Here is a 10,961-nt window from a genome sequence, read left to right as displayed (position 1 = left end):
CTAGGAGCTTTAGGTACCTTTCTTCCCTGGCAGGGATTTCTTAACACAGCTATCGAGGCTTTGGGAGTCTTCTTTATCTTCTACTTTCTGGAAACACACCCTCTGATCCATAAATGCCGCAATCCAGATGCCCAACTTCACCAAGACATCCTTTTCACCTAAAAACACTCACTCTCAACTCTTAGATCTTTTAAAGTTTTACCCCCGCAAAATTCCCCTGCTTTTCCACCGCTGAATTCCTCCGTCCTGATTCCAAGAATTTCTTGAATACCACGGGGCTTTTCTCAAGATTTACCCCCACAACCTTCCCTACGTGCCCACTGCTCACCACCTCATTTTTCCCTCAATGTCTTCGTTCTCCACCCCAGAGAGTCTGTCAAGTGTTGCCTCCAAAATGTTCCCCCTCTGTCCACTACTGAGTTCCCCATTTTGCCTTCAAAATATTCCTTCTGTCCCCTCCAGACTGCATCCACTTTTACCCCCAACATTTTACTTCCTCTACAATATTGATTAAACCTTTTCCACCCCAAAAATGTGCATTCCCTCCCTTAAACAGCACCTCAGCTTTTCCCTCAAAAATGCCCCAGAGAGAAACTCCGATTCAGCCCCCAAACTCCCATTTTCCTACACAAACAGTTCTTGTGGCCCCTCTCAATTCCCCCAGGCTTTCAGCTAAAGGAATAACTGGAAGCCTATTCCCTCATCTCTGCCCTCCTTTTGCTTTCCTGGAAAACCTTGCCATCCCACACTTTCTCCAAGAGATCTGCTGGGAGTACGGCAAGGTCTGCTCTGTCAGAGTGCCAGGGGGGTTTACAGCACTTGCTCCTCTGCATCTTCACCCTTTCATCAGCTTTCCCCTGGAACGGTGTTGTGGGAGAAGCTTGGAATTACCAGAAATGGATCAGGTTCACATTTTTTCCCCACCAGTTTTCATCTGGTTTGGAATTCCTGGAATTACCCTCAAATGTGCCCTAGAACAGTGCTGTGAAAGGATCAGTCAGAAGAACAGCCTGAAAGCAGAAAACCACCTCCAGCAGCAGCCGGAATGATCCCATTTCTGTTCTTACCTGCTCCTGCCAGAGCTCCCAACGGCCCTTCCCATTCCAAGAGCTATGCAAGACATTCCTGCTGTCCGTGAGGGTGAGGTGCCAGTTCTGGATGTTCTTTGCTGCGGAATCGGACAACAAACAGAGCGTAAATGATCTTGGTGGCTCTTCCAAGCCAAACCACCCCGTGATTCCTTGCGTGGATCAGCACCTGTCCCAACTCCATTCCAGAAACCTCCTCCCACTAACCCAGAACTTTCCTTTTTCCGCTCAACATCAGGGATTTGCTGCCGAGTGCCCCGGGCAGGGGACGCCTCAGCCTTCCCTGGGACGCCTCAGCATTCCAGCATTTTTATTCCAGGCATTAAAAGGATGCTCATTTCTCTTCCAGCATTGTTTCCCTCATTTTAGGAGAACCCTTTTCATCCCAGACCCCCCTCGTCAGCTGTTCAATCCTCTGGCACTGGATTTGGACAAAAGAAGGGACGCACCTGGACTGCGGGAAATCACGGAGAGAAACCCCTCCAAAACCTGACAGAGAAAAACAACGGGAGATGCAGGAAGACATATCCCTCATTTGCACGTCTGGAATGCTTTTCTAAAGACTTCTCTGCATCTGGATGCTCTTTGCTCTTGGCTTTCTTTACAGGAATGCATTTGCTGCTAAACACATCTCAGGCCCTTATTTGATCAGGATAAGGCGGGATGGAGATGAAGACTCACACAGGGAATAGCCAGGGAGATTCCCAGATCTCTGAGCTCCTTCACAAGGCAGGAGATCCATTTGGCCCAGGAACCGAACCCTCCCGAGGAATTGTCTGATGCCATCTCCACATTTCACAGCTGATCCTTGTGCTCAAAGGATCCCCCTTTCTTCCCTCCAGCCAATTCCAAGCCTCGCTGCCCCCAGCCGGGAACAGTCCCCAGGCCGATCCCTGCAGTCTTCCCTGCCAGGATCCTGCTCAGGAATCCATGGGCTACGAATGGAAGAATTAATTCTTCCCACCCCTGCCCAGTTCTAATTCCAAAGGATTTGGTGTCTGCCTTACCCGGCTGGAGCCTGCTTCCAACTCTGTTCTTGCTGCTTCTGCTGCTTTCCATTTCCCAGGAATTCCACCAACGGAGCGACAGCGTTTTCCACCTCCTCCTCCAGGATTCCCTCTGTTGCGTTCGGGTGCTGGAAGGATATCAAAACCTGGGCCTCACTATCAGGAATTATATCCCCGGATTTGTTCCTTTCCAAATGTCACCTCTTCCCAACAAAGCACTGGCCATCCAAGGAATTCTAGAGAGCCATGTGCTGACCGCTGCTTACTCCTCTGGAATGTCAGAGCTTGGAAAAAAAGGGCAGTTGAGGCTTTTCCTGGTGCTGCCCATGAAGTGTATTTTACCTAAGTGCCCCTGCCCATGCCTTTGCCTGTATCCGCCAAAAATCCACCCGTTCATTCCCCAGCTGCTGCCTCCCTCTTTTCCTGGATCCAACAGAATTTTAACAGGTGAATATTCCCCTCTGGAAGAGCACCTTTCATTCCAAACCTAAGAACAAACAAATGAATCACTTTCCTTCGACCTTCCTTATTAGGATTCCACTGAGAGCAGTGGATGGAAAATGATCCTCTCCTGGCCCCTGCTGGATTCCCGGAGCAGGGATCCTTTCCCTCTTTCCCCCCACCCCCCGCGGTGCCCTCCTCCCCCTCCCGCCCCACCCCGCACCCTTTTCAGCCTTTGTTCCACAGCTTTTGCCTCTGGACCTCAGATCCTTTTGGTCTCCAGGAGCTCCCAGCAGCTCCACAGCCTTTCCTCTCCCATCCTGATCCTTTCTCCAGGAATGGAGCTCTGCATTGCAATTCCCTTCTCTTTTCTCCGACAATTCCCACCAACCCAGACCTAAAGCTGACACAAGGAACGCTCGGTGCCCACAAATCCAAATCCAGACCTGGCCATCCCTAAACCAGCAACTCCCGGACAATTTGCGTTCATTCCAACCTAACACTGAGGACTCACCTAATCCTTCAAAATTCCCAAGAAATATCCCGTTGCCTTCAGCTCCCAGGGGATTCTGCTTCGTGCTCACACGGATTTGGGACTTCCCTGAAAAACCCGTGCAGGGCACGCTGGAATCCCCGATCCCGTGAATCCGGGGAGTGTGAAAAGCTCGGTCCAGCCTGGGCCCCCAGAAATTTTTGCCAAATATCCCCCAAGTCCTCGGGACAACAGAACTCTCTGGTACTGCATTTTTGGCGTTGTAAAGCCTGGAATTACTTTACCCCTAGTGCTGGGCTCTGGATGTGGCCGAGAAAATCCCGGCCTCCGCACAGACCCAGATTCCAAACTTTTTGATACATTTGAGCAAACCGAGAAATTCCCCTTCCCTGCTTCTTCTTAAGGGCATCCTTCTCTTCCCTTACCCGGCCTGCTCTCTCCCACTGGGCTGGGTTTTTCCCTTCCCATGCTAATTAGTCCCTACTTCTGGGAGCTTTAGGTACCTTTCTTCCCTGGCAGGGATTTCTTAACACAGCTATCGAGGCTTTGGGAGTCTTCTTTATCTTCTACTTTCTGGAAACACACCCTCTGATCCATAAATGCCGCAATCCAGATGCCCAACTTCACCAAGACATCCTTTTCACCTAAAAACACTCACTCTCAACTCTTAGATCTTTTAAAGTTTTACCCCCGCAAAATTCCCCTGCTTTTCCACCGCTGAATTCCTCCGTCCTGATTCCAAGAATTTCTTGAATACCACGGGGCTTTTCTCAAGATTTACCCCCACAACCTTCCCTACGTGCCCACTGCTCACCACCTCATTTTTCCCTCAATGTCTTCGTTCTCCACCCCAGAGAGTCTGTCAAGTGTTGCCTCCAAAATGTTCCCCCTCTGTCCACTACTGAGTTCCCCATTTTGCCTTCAAAATATTCCTTCTGTCCCCTCCAGACTGCATCCACTTTTACCCCCAACATTTTACTTCCTCTACAATATTGATTAAACCTTTTCCACCCCAAAAATGTGCATTCCCTCCCTTAAACAGCACCTCAGCTTTTCCCTCAAAAATGCCCCAGAGAGAAACTCCGATTCAGCCCCCAAACTCCCATTTTCCTACACACACAGTTCTTGTGGCCCCTCTCAATTCCCCCAGGCTTTCAGCTAAAGGAATAACTGGAAGCCTATTCCCTCATCTCTGCCCTCCTTTTGCTTTCCTGGAAAACCTTGCCATCCCACACTTTCTCCAAGAGATCTGCTGCGAGTACTGCAAGGTCTGCTCTGTCAGAGTGCCAGGGGGGTTTACAGCACTTGCTCCTCTGCATCTTCACCCTTTCATCAGCTTTCCCCTGGAACGGTGTTGTGCGAGAAGCTTGGAATTACCAGAAATGGATCGGGTTCACACTTTTTCCCCACCAGTTTTCATCTGGTTTGAAATTCCTGGAATTACCCTCAAACGTGCCCTAGAACAGTGCTGTGAAAGGATCAATCAGAAGAACAGCCTGAAAGCAGAAAACCACCTCCAGCAGCAGCCAGAATGATCCCATTTCTGTTCTTACCTGGTCCTGCCAGAGCTCCCAATGGCCCTTCCCATTCCAAAACAAGAACTATCGAAGACATTCCTGCTGTCCGTGAGGGTGAGGTGCCAGTTCTGGATGTTCTTTGCTGTGGAATCGGACAACAAACAGAGCGTAAATGATCTTGGTGGCTCTTCCAAGCCAAACCACCCCGTGATTCCTTGCGTGGATCAGCACCTGTCCCAACTCCATTCCAGAAACCTCCTCCCACTAACCCAGAACCTTCCTTTTTCCGCTCAACATCAGGGATTTGCTGCCGAGTGCCCCGGGCAGGGGACGCCTCAGCCCTCTCTGGGACACCTCAGCATTCCCTGGGACGCCTCAGCATTCCCTGGGGTGCCTCAGCATTCCCTGGGGTGCTGTTCCACGCCGATCCCGTGTCCAGCGCCGTTCCGGGCTGCAGTGCCGGGCTCTCCCCACAAGGCGGCAGCACCGGGAGCGAGCAGCCCCGGCCGGTCCCGCTGTCTCGGGGCAGCTGCGCCTTTAACCCGCCCGGAGCCGGCGGGGCCGTGAACACAGCGGGCAAAACCCCCAGCGATCCCCTTTCTTTCACCCCCAGAGGCACAGGATCGCAGCATTCCCTGGGCTGGAAGGGACCCGCAGGGAGCATCGAGTCCACATCCTCGTCCTGCACCCCAAGAATCCCACCCTGTGCCCGAGAGCCTTGTCCAGACCCAAACTCTGCCCCCAGGATCCTGAAAACACAGCGGGGCTGGGAGAAGGGTAACAAGGGAGGATTTTTTACATAGTTCTCCTTGTATGATCGTTATATAATCTTATTAGATAGTCCAGCAACCCATCCCTGGGCCGGGACCCCCACCCCTGTCCCGGGACACCCATCCCTGGGCCGGAATACCGATCCCCCGCGGCCCCCACCGTCCGCTCGGGACTGTCCCCGTTCCCCGCTCACCTCCGAGCCCGCAGCACCCGCCCCGGTGCCCCCGGCCCGGCAGCGCTGCTCCCCGGACTCCCCGCCATTGCCACGTCGGGCGAAGATGGGCGGAAATTACCGGTACCACACCAATGTGGCGATGCGACCTTCTCAAGATGGCGGCGGTGGAGGACCCCGCTCCGTCTAATCGGCTGCCTGAATGCTCCCGCCTACCCCAGGCGCCGCTGACCCCACAGTCGGTGTCCGCATAGCGGGAAACGCCTCAGAAAATTGCGTGCAAGCGCTGGGCTGGCGTTGGTGTCGGCGTCGCGTTCAGGCAGCCGAATAGACGCAGCTAGAGGGGGCCTTCCCTGCCACCATCTTGAGAAGGTCAGAAAACAGCGTAAACGACCGCCATCTTTAGTGTGGCGATGACCTAATTTCCGGTTTTGCCGCCATCTTGGGTGCTGGCAGAAGCCACTTCCGGTCGAGCCGCCATCTTTAGTGTGGTACTCACAAGGCCCCCGCCCCTCACAAGGGCTTCTGTCTATTCAGCTGCCTGAATCCAGCCCGGACTCCGACGCCGGCCCCGCGCTTTCCGCGCGATTTTCCGCCGTGGTCCCCGGTGCGAGGACACGGGTGGTGGGGTCACCGGCGCCGGAGGCGGGCGACGGTCCCGCGACCGGCGGCAGGCATCGGCAGGGATACCTCTCTTAGGGGCCTAGTGCGTCCGCCATCTTGAGTGTGGCGGAAGTGTCATCCACCCTCTGCAAGGTCCTGGCAGGTTCGAATAAAAACGCCACTTACGCCGTCCCGAAAGCGCCGAACTGCGCCTTCCTTTCCGAGCCGCCCCCTTGAGAGCGGCACGCGGGCGGCTCTATTCCCACCGTGCTCGCCCGGTGCTCCCCGCCCCGGCTCGCGCTGCGACCGCGCCTCTGCTGCCCGGCAAAACCGGCCCCGCCGGGCCGCCCCCCGCGCTGTCATTCGTCGCGGTCACCGCCCCGCACGGCGCCCGCTCCTTTGCAGCGCTCTGGCCCCGCTCATGCACGCCCGTGTCCCTTGGCGCTCCGAACCGTCCTTCGCCCCTCCCCTCCGCTGCCAGACGCGGCCCCGCTCGCTCCTTGCCCTTGCCACGCTCGGCAGCCACCGAGGCCGCCGCCCTCTCGGCTCCCCCGGCCCCGGGCGGCAGCAGCGCCGGGGCGCCGTGCCGGGGCCGGCAGTGCCGCGCTCTCGCCACCAGGCGGCAGCAGCGCCGCCCAGCTCAGCCCGGGGCCGGGCCGCGCTGCGGGGCACGGACAGAGCAGAGGCAAAAGCCGGCTCAGGGCGCTCTGCAGCTCCTGCAGCCCGAGCCTCTCGGCTCCTGGCGCCAGGCACTCGCTTCTTCCCTTCCTACAGAAAAACGCCGCCTCGTTATGCTCCAAACTTGCTCATCTCTAGTCCCAGCTTCTTATATTCCTATATGCAACAGAGTAGAGAGAGAGGGCTGGCTTATTTCAAAATGAATCTACATCTAAATCCATCGCCTTTGTCTATAGATGTCAAAATGAAGACCTTAGCAGGTTTTGGTATTCTGCACACATCCCTCCCTGGGAGGAATGGTAAAAAGTTAAAAACAAATGAAATTTAAACAGTAAAAAGTTAGAAAAAAAGTTACAATGGCAGAAATTTAGAAACAAACAAAGAGGTACAATACAAGAAACGAACAAATTTCTAAAGGTAGAAAGGTTGAAAGTTAAAAACAAAGGTAGAAACAAAAAAAAATTAGAAACAAAGTTAGGTAGACATTTAGAGACAAAGTCAGAAAGGCGAGTGTTGAGCTTTTGACAGGGTACCCTTCCTTCTCAGACCAGGGTGAAAGAGCAGAGGAGGCTGCTGTTCTGCTAAGTTCTTGATTTCACAGTCTCACAGCTGTCTTGAAGGCAGACTTTGAATGGGGTTACATGATAAAGCCAAGCAGCAGCAGCAGGCAAAACCAGCTGCTTCTATATGCTCCATACCCTATATTTTTTGCTTACAGAAGTGTGGATTATATTTGTTAATTGACCAGTAAGATTCACACACGATTCTAGTTTTCTTTTTCTTAACCCACCCTGGTCTAATTCTAACAGTCGTAAGCCTCACACAAGTGTTACATCTGTGTTACACAGATTTGCATCTACAGTTTCTATCAGCTCTTAGTGTTTATGTGAACACTCCATCTAAAAAATGGCAACAGTGCCACTCAATCTAGATTTTGTCTAAAGTAAAGAATTCTGTGAAAAGGTAACACTGCTGCAGCAAGAGCTGTGCTGAAGATCTCTGCTACAGCTTTTTCATGACTAAGGCACTTGGCATCTATTTCTACTAAAAGTTAAAAATCCGTAGTTCTATTGCACTTTGCTGTGGCTTCATGGATGCCAGCTTGTCCAAAGGTTTCAATTCAAACCTAAGGCTTTGGCTTCCCTCTGGGCCTGAGGCCAGAGGAGCCTCCACTCTAAGAAGGTTAGAAACAAGGTTAGAAAGGTAAAAGTTAGAAAGCAAAAAATACATTTAGAAAGGCACAAAGTTGGAAATGTAGAGTGTTAGAAACCAACAAAGGCAGAAAGGTAAAAATGGGGAGAAAAACAAAGGCAGAAAGTTTCAAAGTTAGAAGCAAACAGAGGCAGAAAGGGACAAATCTAGCAAGTTAGAAACAAACAAAGGTAGAAAGTCAAAAAGGTAGAAATGAACAAAGGTAGAAAGTTGGAGAGGCAGAAAGTGCAGAGGCTGGCAGCAGCCATTCCAGCCTTAAGGAGAGCCCTGTGGAGAAGAGCAACTTGTTCCATTGATCTTCACTTCGAGAAGGGCCTTCTGCTCTCTTGGGAAAGATGCAGACCAGGCCATGACTCCAGCTAGAAGCAGCAGGTGGGAATGCTTTTCCTTCACCTCCCAGAAAGCTGGGAGCTTTCATGTTTGAGTCAGTGGCCTAAAAGGGGCAGAAAGTCTGCCCTGACAAGTGTGTGGGCATGGATCTGTTTGGTCTTGCCCTGTGCCCATTCCCAAAACTCTCTTCAAACTTGCCCAAAAGAGCAACACAAAGCCTGGGGCAGATTGTGCCTGAAGAAAGAATGGTCTCTGTTTTTTTCCAAGCTGCTACAGAAACAAACTAAGGTAGAAAGGTAAAAATGAACAAAGGAGGGAAGGTGAGAAAGGTAGTTCGAAAGTCAAAGTCAGAGAAAGAGAGAAAGTCAGAGAAAGGGAAAGGCAGAAAGAAAGCAAGGCAGAAAGCAAGTCAGAGAGAAAGAAAGAAAGAAAAATAGAGAGAAAAAGGAATAGAGAAAGAGAAGAATCGGGTTTGAGAGAAAAAGAAATGGAGTTTAAAAGAGAAGTAGTGTTGAAGAGAAAAAGAGCAACTGAGAACTAGAGTGACAGAGACATCCAGAAAGAGTTAAACAGTGAGAAAAAGAGAAAGAGTTGGAAAAAGTCAAGTGAGGAATAGACTAAAAAGTAAAGCAAAGCAGAGCAGCAAAGCAAGAAATACGGCAAAAAACTTACTAAAGCACACCAAAGGAAGAGAGCAACCAAAGGGGGGAAGGGGGGTATCTTTATTAGGGTTTCTTCAACTTTATCGAATGAGGGTTTTTTAGTTACACTTCAGCAAAGCAAGTGGAAACAACAATGTGCACAAGCACAAGTACAAATCCAATCCATCTGCACACTGGTCAAAGTCCAAGTGACATCCAGAGCAATACGTGCAAGTGCAGCGGCAAACACGAATCCAGAGCAACACAAGCCAACCCCATCGCAGTACAACCTAACAATTGTTCTCTTTCTGGAAAATGTATGACATCTTATTGGTCCAGGAAACCCAAAACAACAGCAGCAGACAGAGAACAAAACACTCATCCACCACCCGCCTCCTTCAGCTTCCACACAAACCCACCCTCGCTCTCGTCTCGAGAGCACCCCATGGGAAGGCGGTTCCCGGGAGCCCCAAAATCATCGCGCCTGACAAATGCCCAGCCCCGGCACGGTCAGCACCCAACCCCTGGCGATGAACGTCACCTCACAGAGCGGCCGGGGCCCAGATAAAAAAACCCAGCTGGGAGGGAAAAAAACCCCAGACAGCAGAGCTGGGTGGTTTTTACTCTAAGTTTAAAAAGTAGCTGAAAAGCCTGAAAGGCAAAACTCACACCCACAAGGTTAGAAGCATTCCACACACACACTCTTCTCGCAGGCAGACAGACACACACAGACGCAGCTCTGGCACCACATTTCCTCTTGTTCCTGCTGGCCTGGAAAGCCCCAGGTAAATCCAGTCCCTCAGACCTTGCATCCCTGAACACCAGGAGAGCTGGAGTTTTACCCAGATCCCAGTGCCCTGCACAGCTGCACTGACACGAGCACAGGCTGATCGCTCTGCCCAGCACCATCCCTCATTTTCCTCCCATTGCTCCCCAAGCGTCCCCAAACCACCCCGTGTCTGTGCCGGGGCCAGTGCCTGCCCCGAGCCCAACCAGAGGCTGTCACCCAGCCCTGCACCAGCTCCCACCCCTGGGAGAGCTGGGAATGCACTGAGAGCTCAGCTCCCTGGGCTCCCCAACACCCAAACCAGTCCTCAGACACACAAATAATGCCCAACCTGCCCCTCCGGGCACAGCCAAACACCACAATTCTATCATCCCCAAGGAACTCTGGCAGGTTGCCTCTTCACCTGTGCCTTTTTCCAGCAGCCATGGCTAGGACCGGGCTGTCAGAAATAGCATTCCCTAGGCAGTTCATCCCAGCACAGAGGAGAAGAGGAGCCTGTCACTCATCCACACCACGGGCAGGACAAGGGGGGCCCAAGCTGGCTTTGGCTGCTCCAACATCCAAAGCTCTTGGTGCCAAAGATAGGACGAGTTCAGTGGTTGCTCCTGTCCTGAAAGAGAGCAGAAAAGCGAAGTTAATCCCACTGTGGAATGCAAGACTCCTGCATTTCATATTTCTGCTCTGATTGCTCACCGCAGAGTATTATCCATGGAAAAAAAAGGAGAATGACACCATATCAAATAAAAAGTGCCCTTCTCCAGCACTTTTATTCCAAGCATTAAAAAGATGCTCATTTCTCTTCCAGCATTGTTTCCCTCATTTTAGCAGAACCGTCTTCATCCCAGACCCCCCTCATCAGCTGTTCAATCCTCTGGCACTGGATTTGGACAAAAGAAGGGACGCACCTGGATCGCAGGAAATCACGGAGAGAAACCCCTCCAAAACCTGACAGAGAAAAACAACAGGAGATGCAGGAAGACACATCCCTCATTTGCACGTCCAGAGTGCTTTTCTAAAGACTTCCCTGCATCTGGATGCTCTTTGCACTTGGCTTTCTTTACAAGAATGCATTTGCTGCTAAACACGTCTCAGGCCCTTATTTGATCAGGATAAGGTCGGATGCGGATGAAGACTCACACAGGGAATAGCCAGGGAGATGCAGGGCCTGGGAACATCAAGGACGGAGAAGAGAAGGAACAGGGATTGTTTTTCTTGTTTAGA

The sequence above is a fragment of the Aphelocoma coerulescens genome, unplaced genomic scaffold (genome assembly GCF_041296385.1).
Source record: "Aphelocoma coerulescens isolate FSJ_1873_10779 unplaced genomic scaffold, UR_Acoe_1.0 HiC_scaffold_123, whole genome shotgun sequence".
NCBI classification, from domain to species: Eukaryota; Metazoa; Chordata; class Aves; order Passeriformes; family Corvidae; genus Aphelocoma; species Aphelocoma coerulescens.
The sequence above is the reverse complement of the archived record's forward strand: the minus strand, read 5'-3'. Positions refer to the sequence as shown.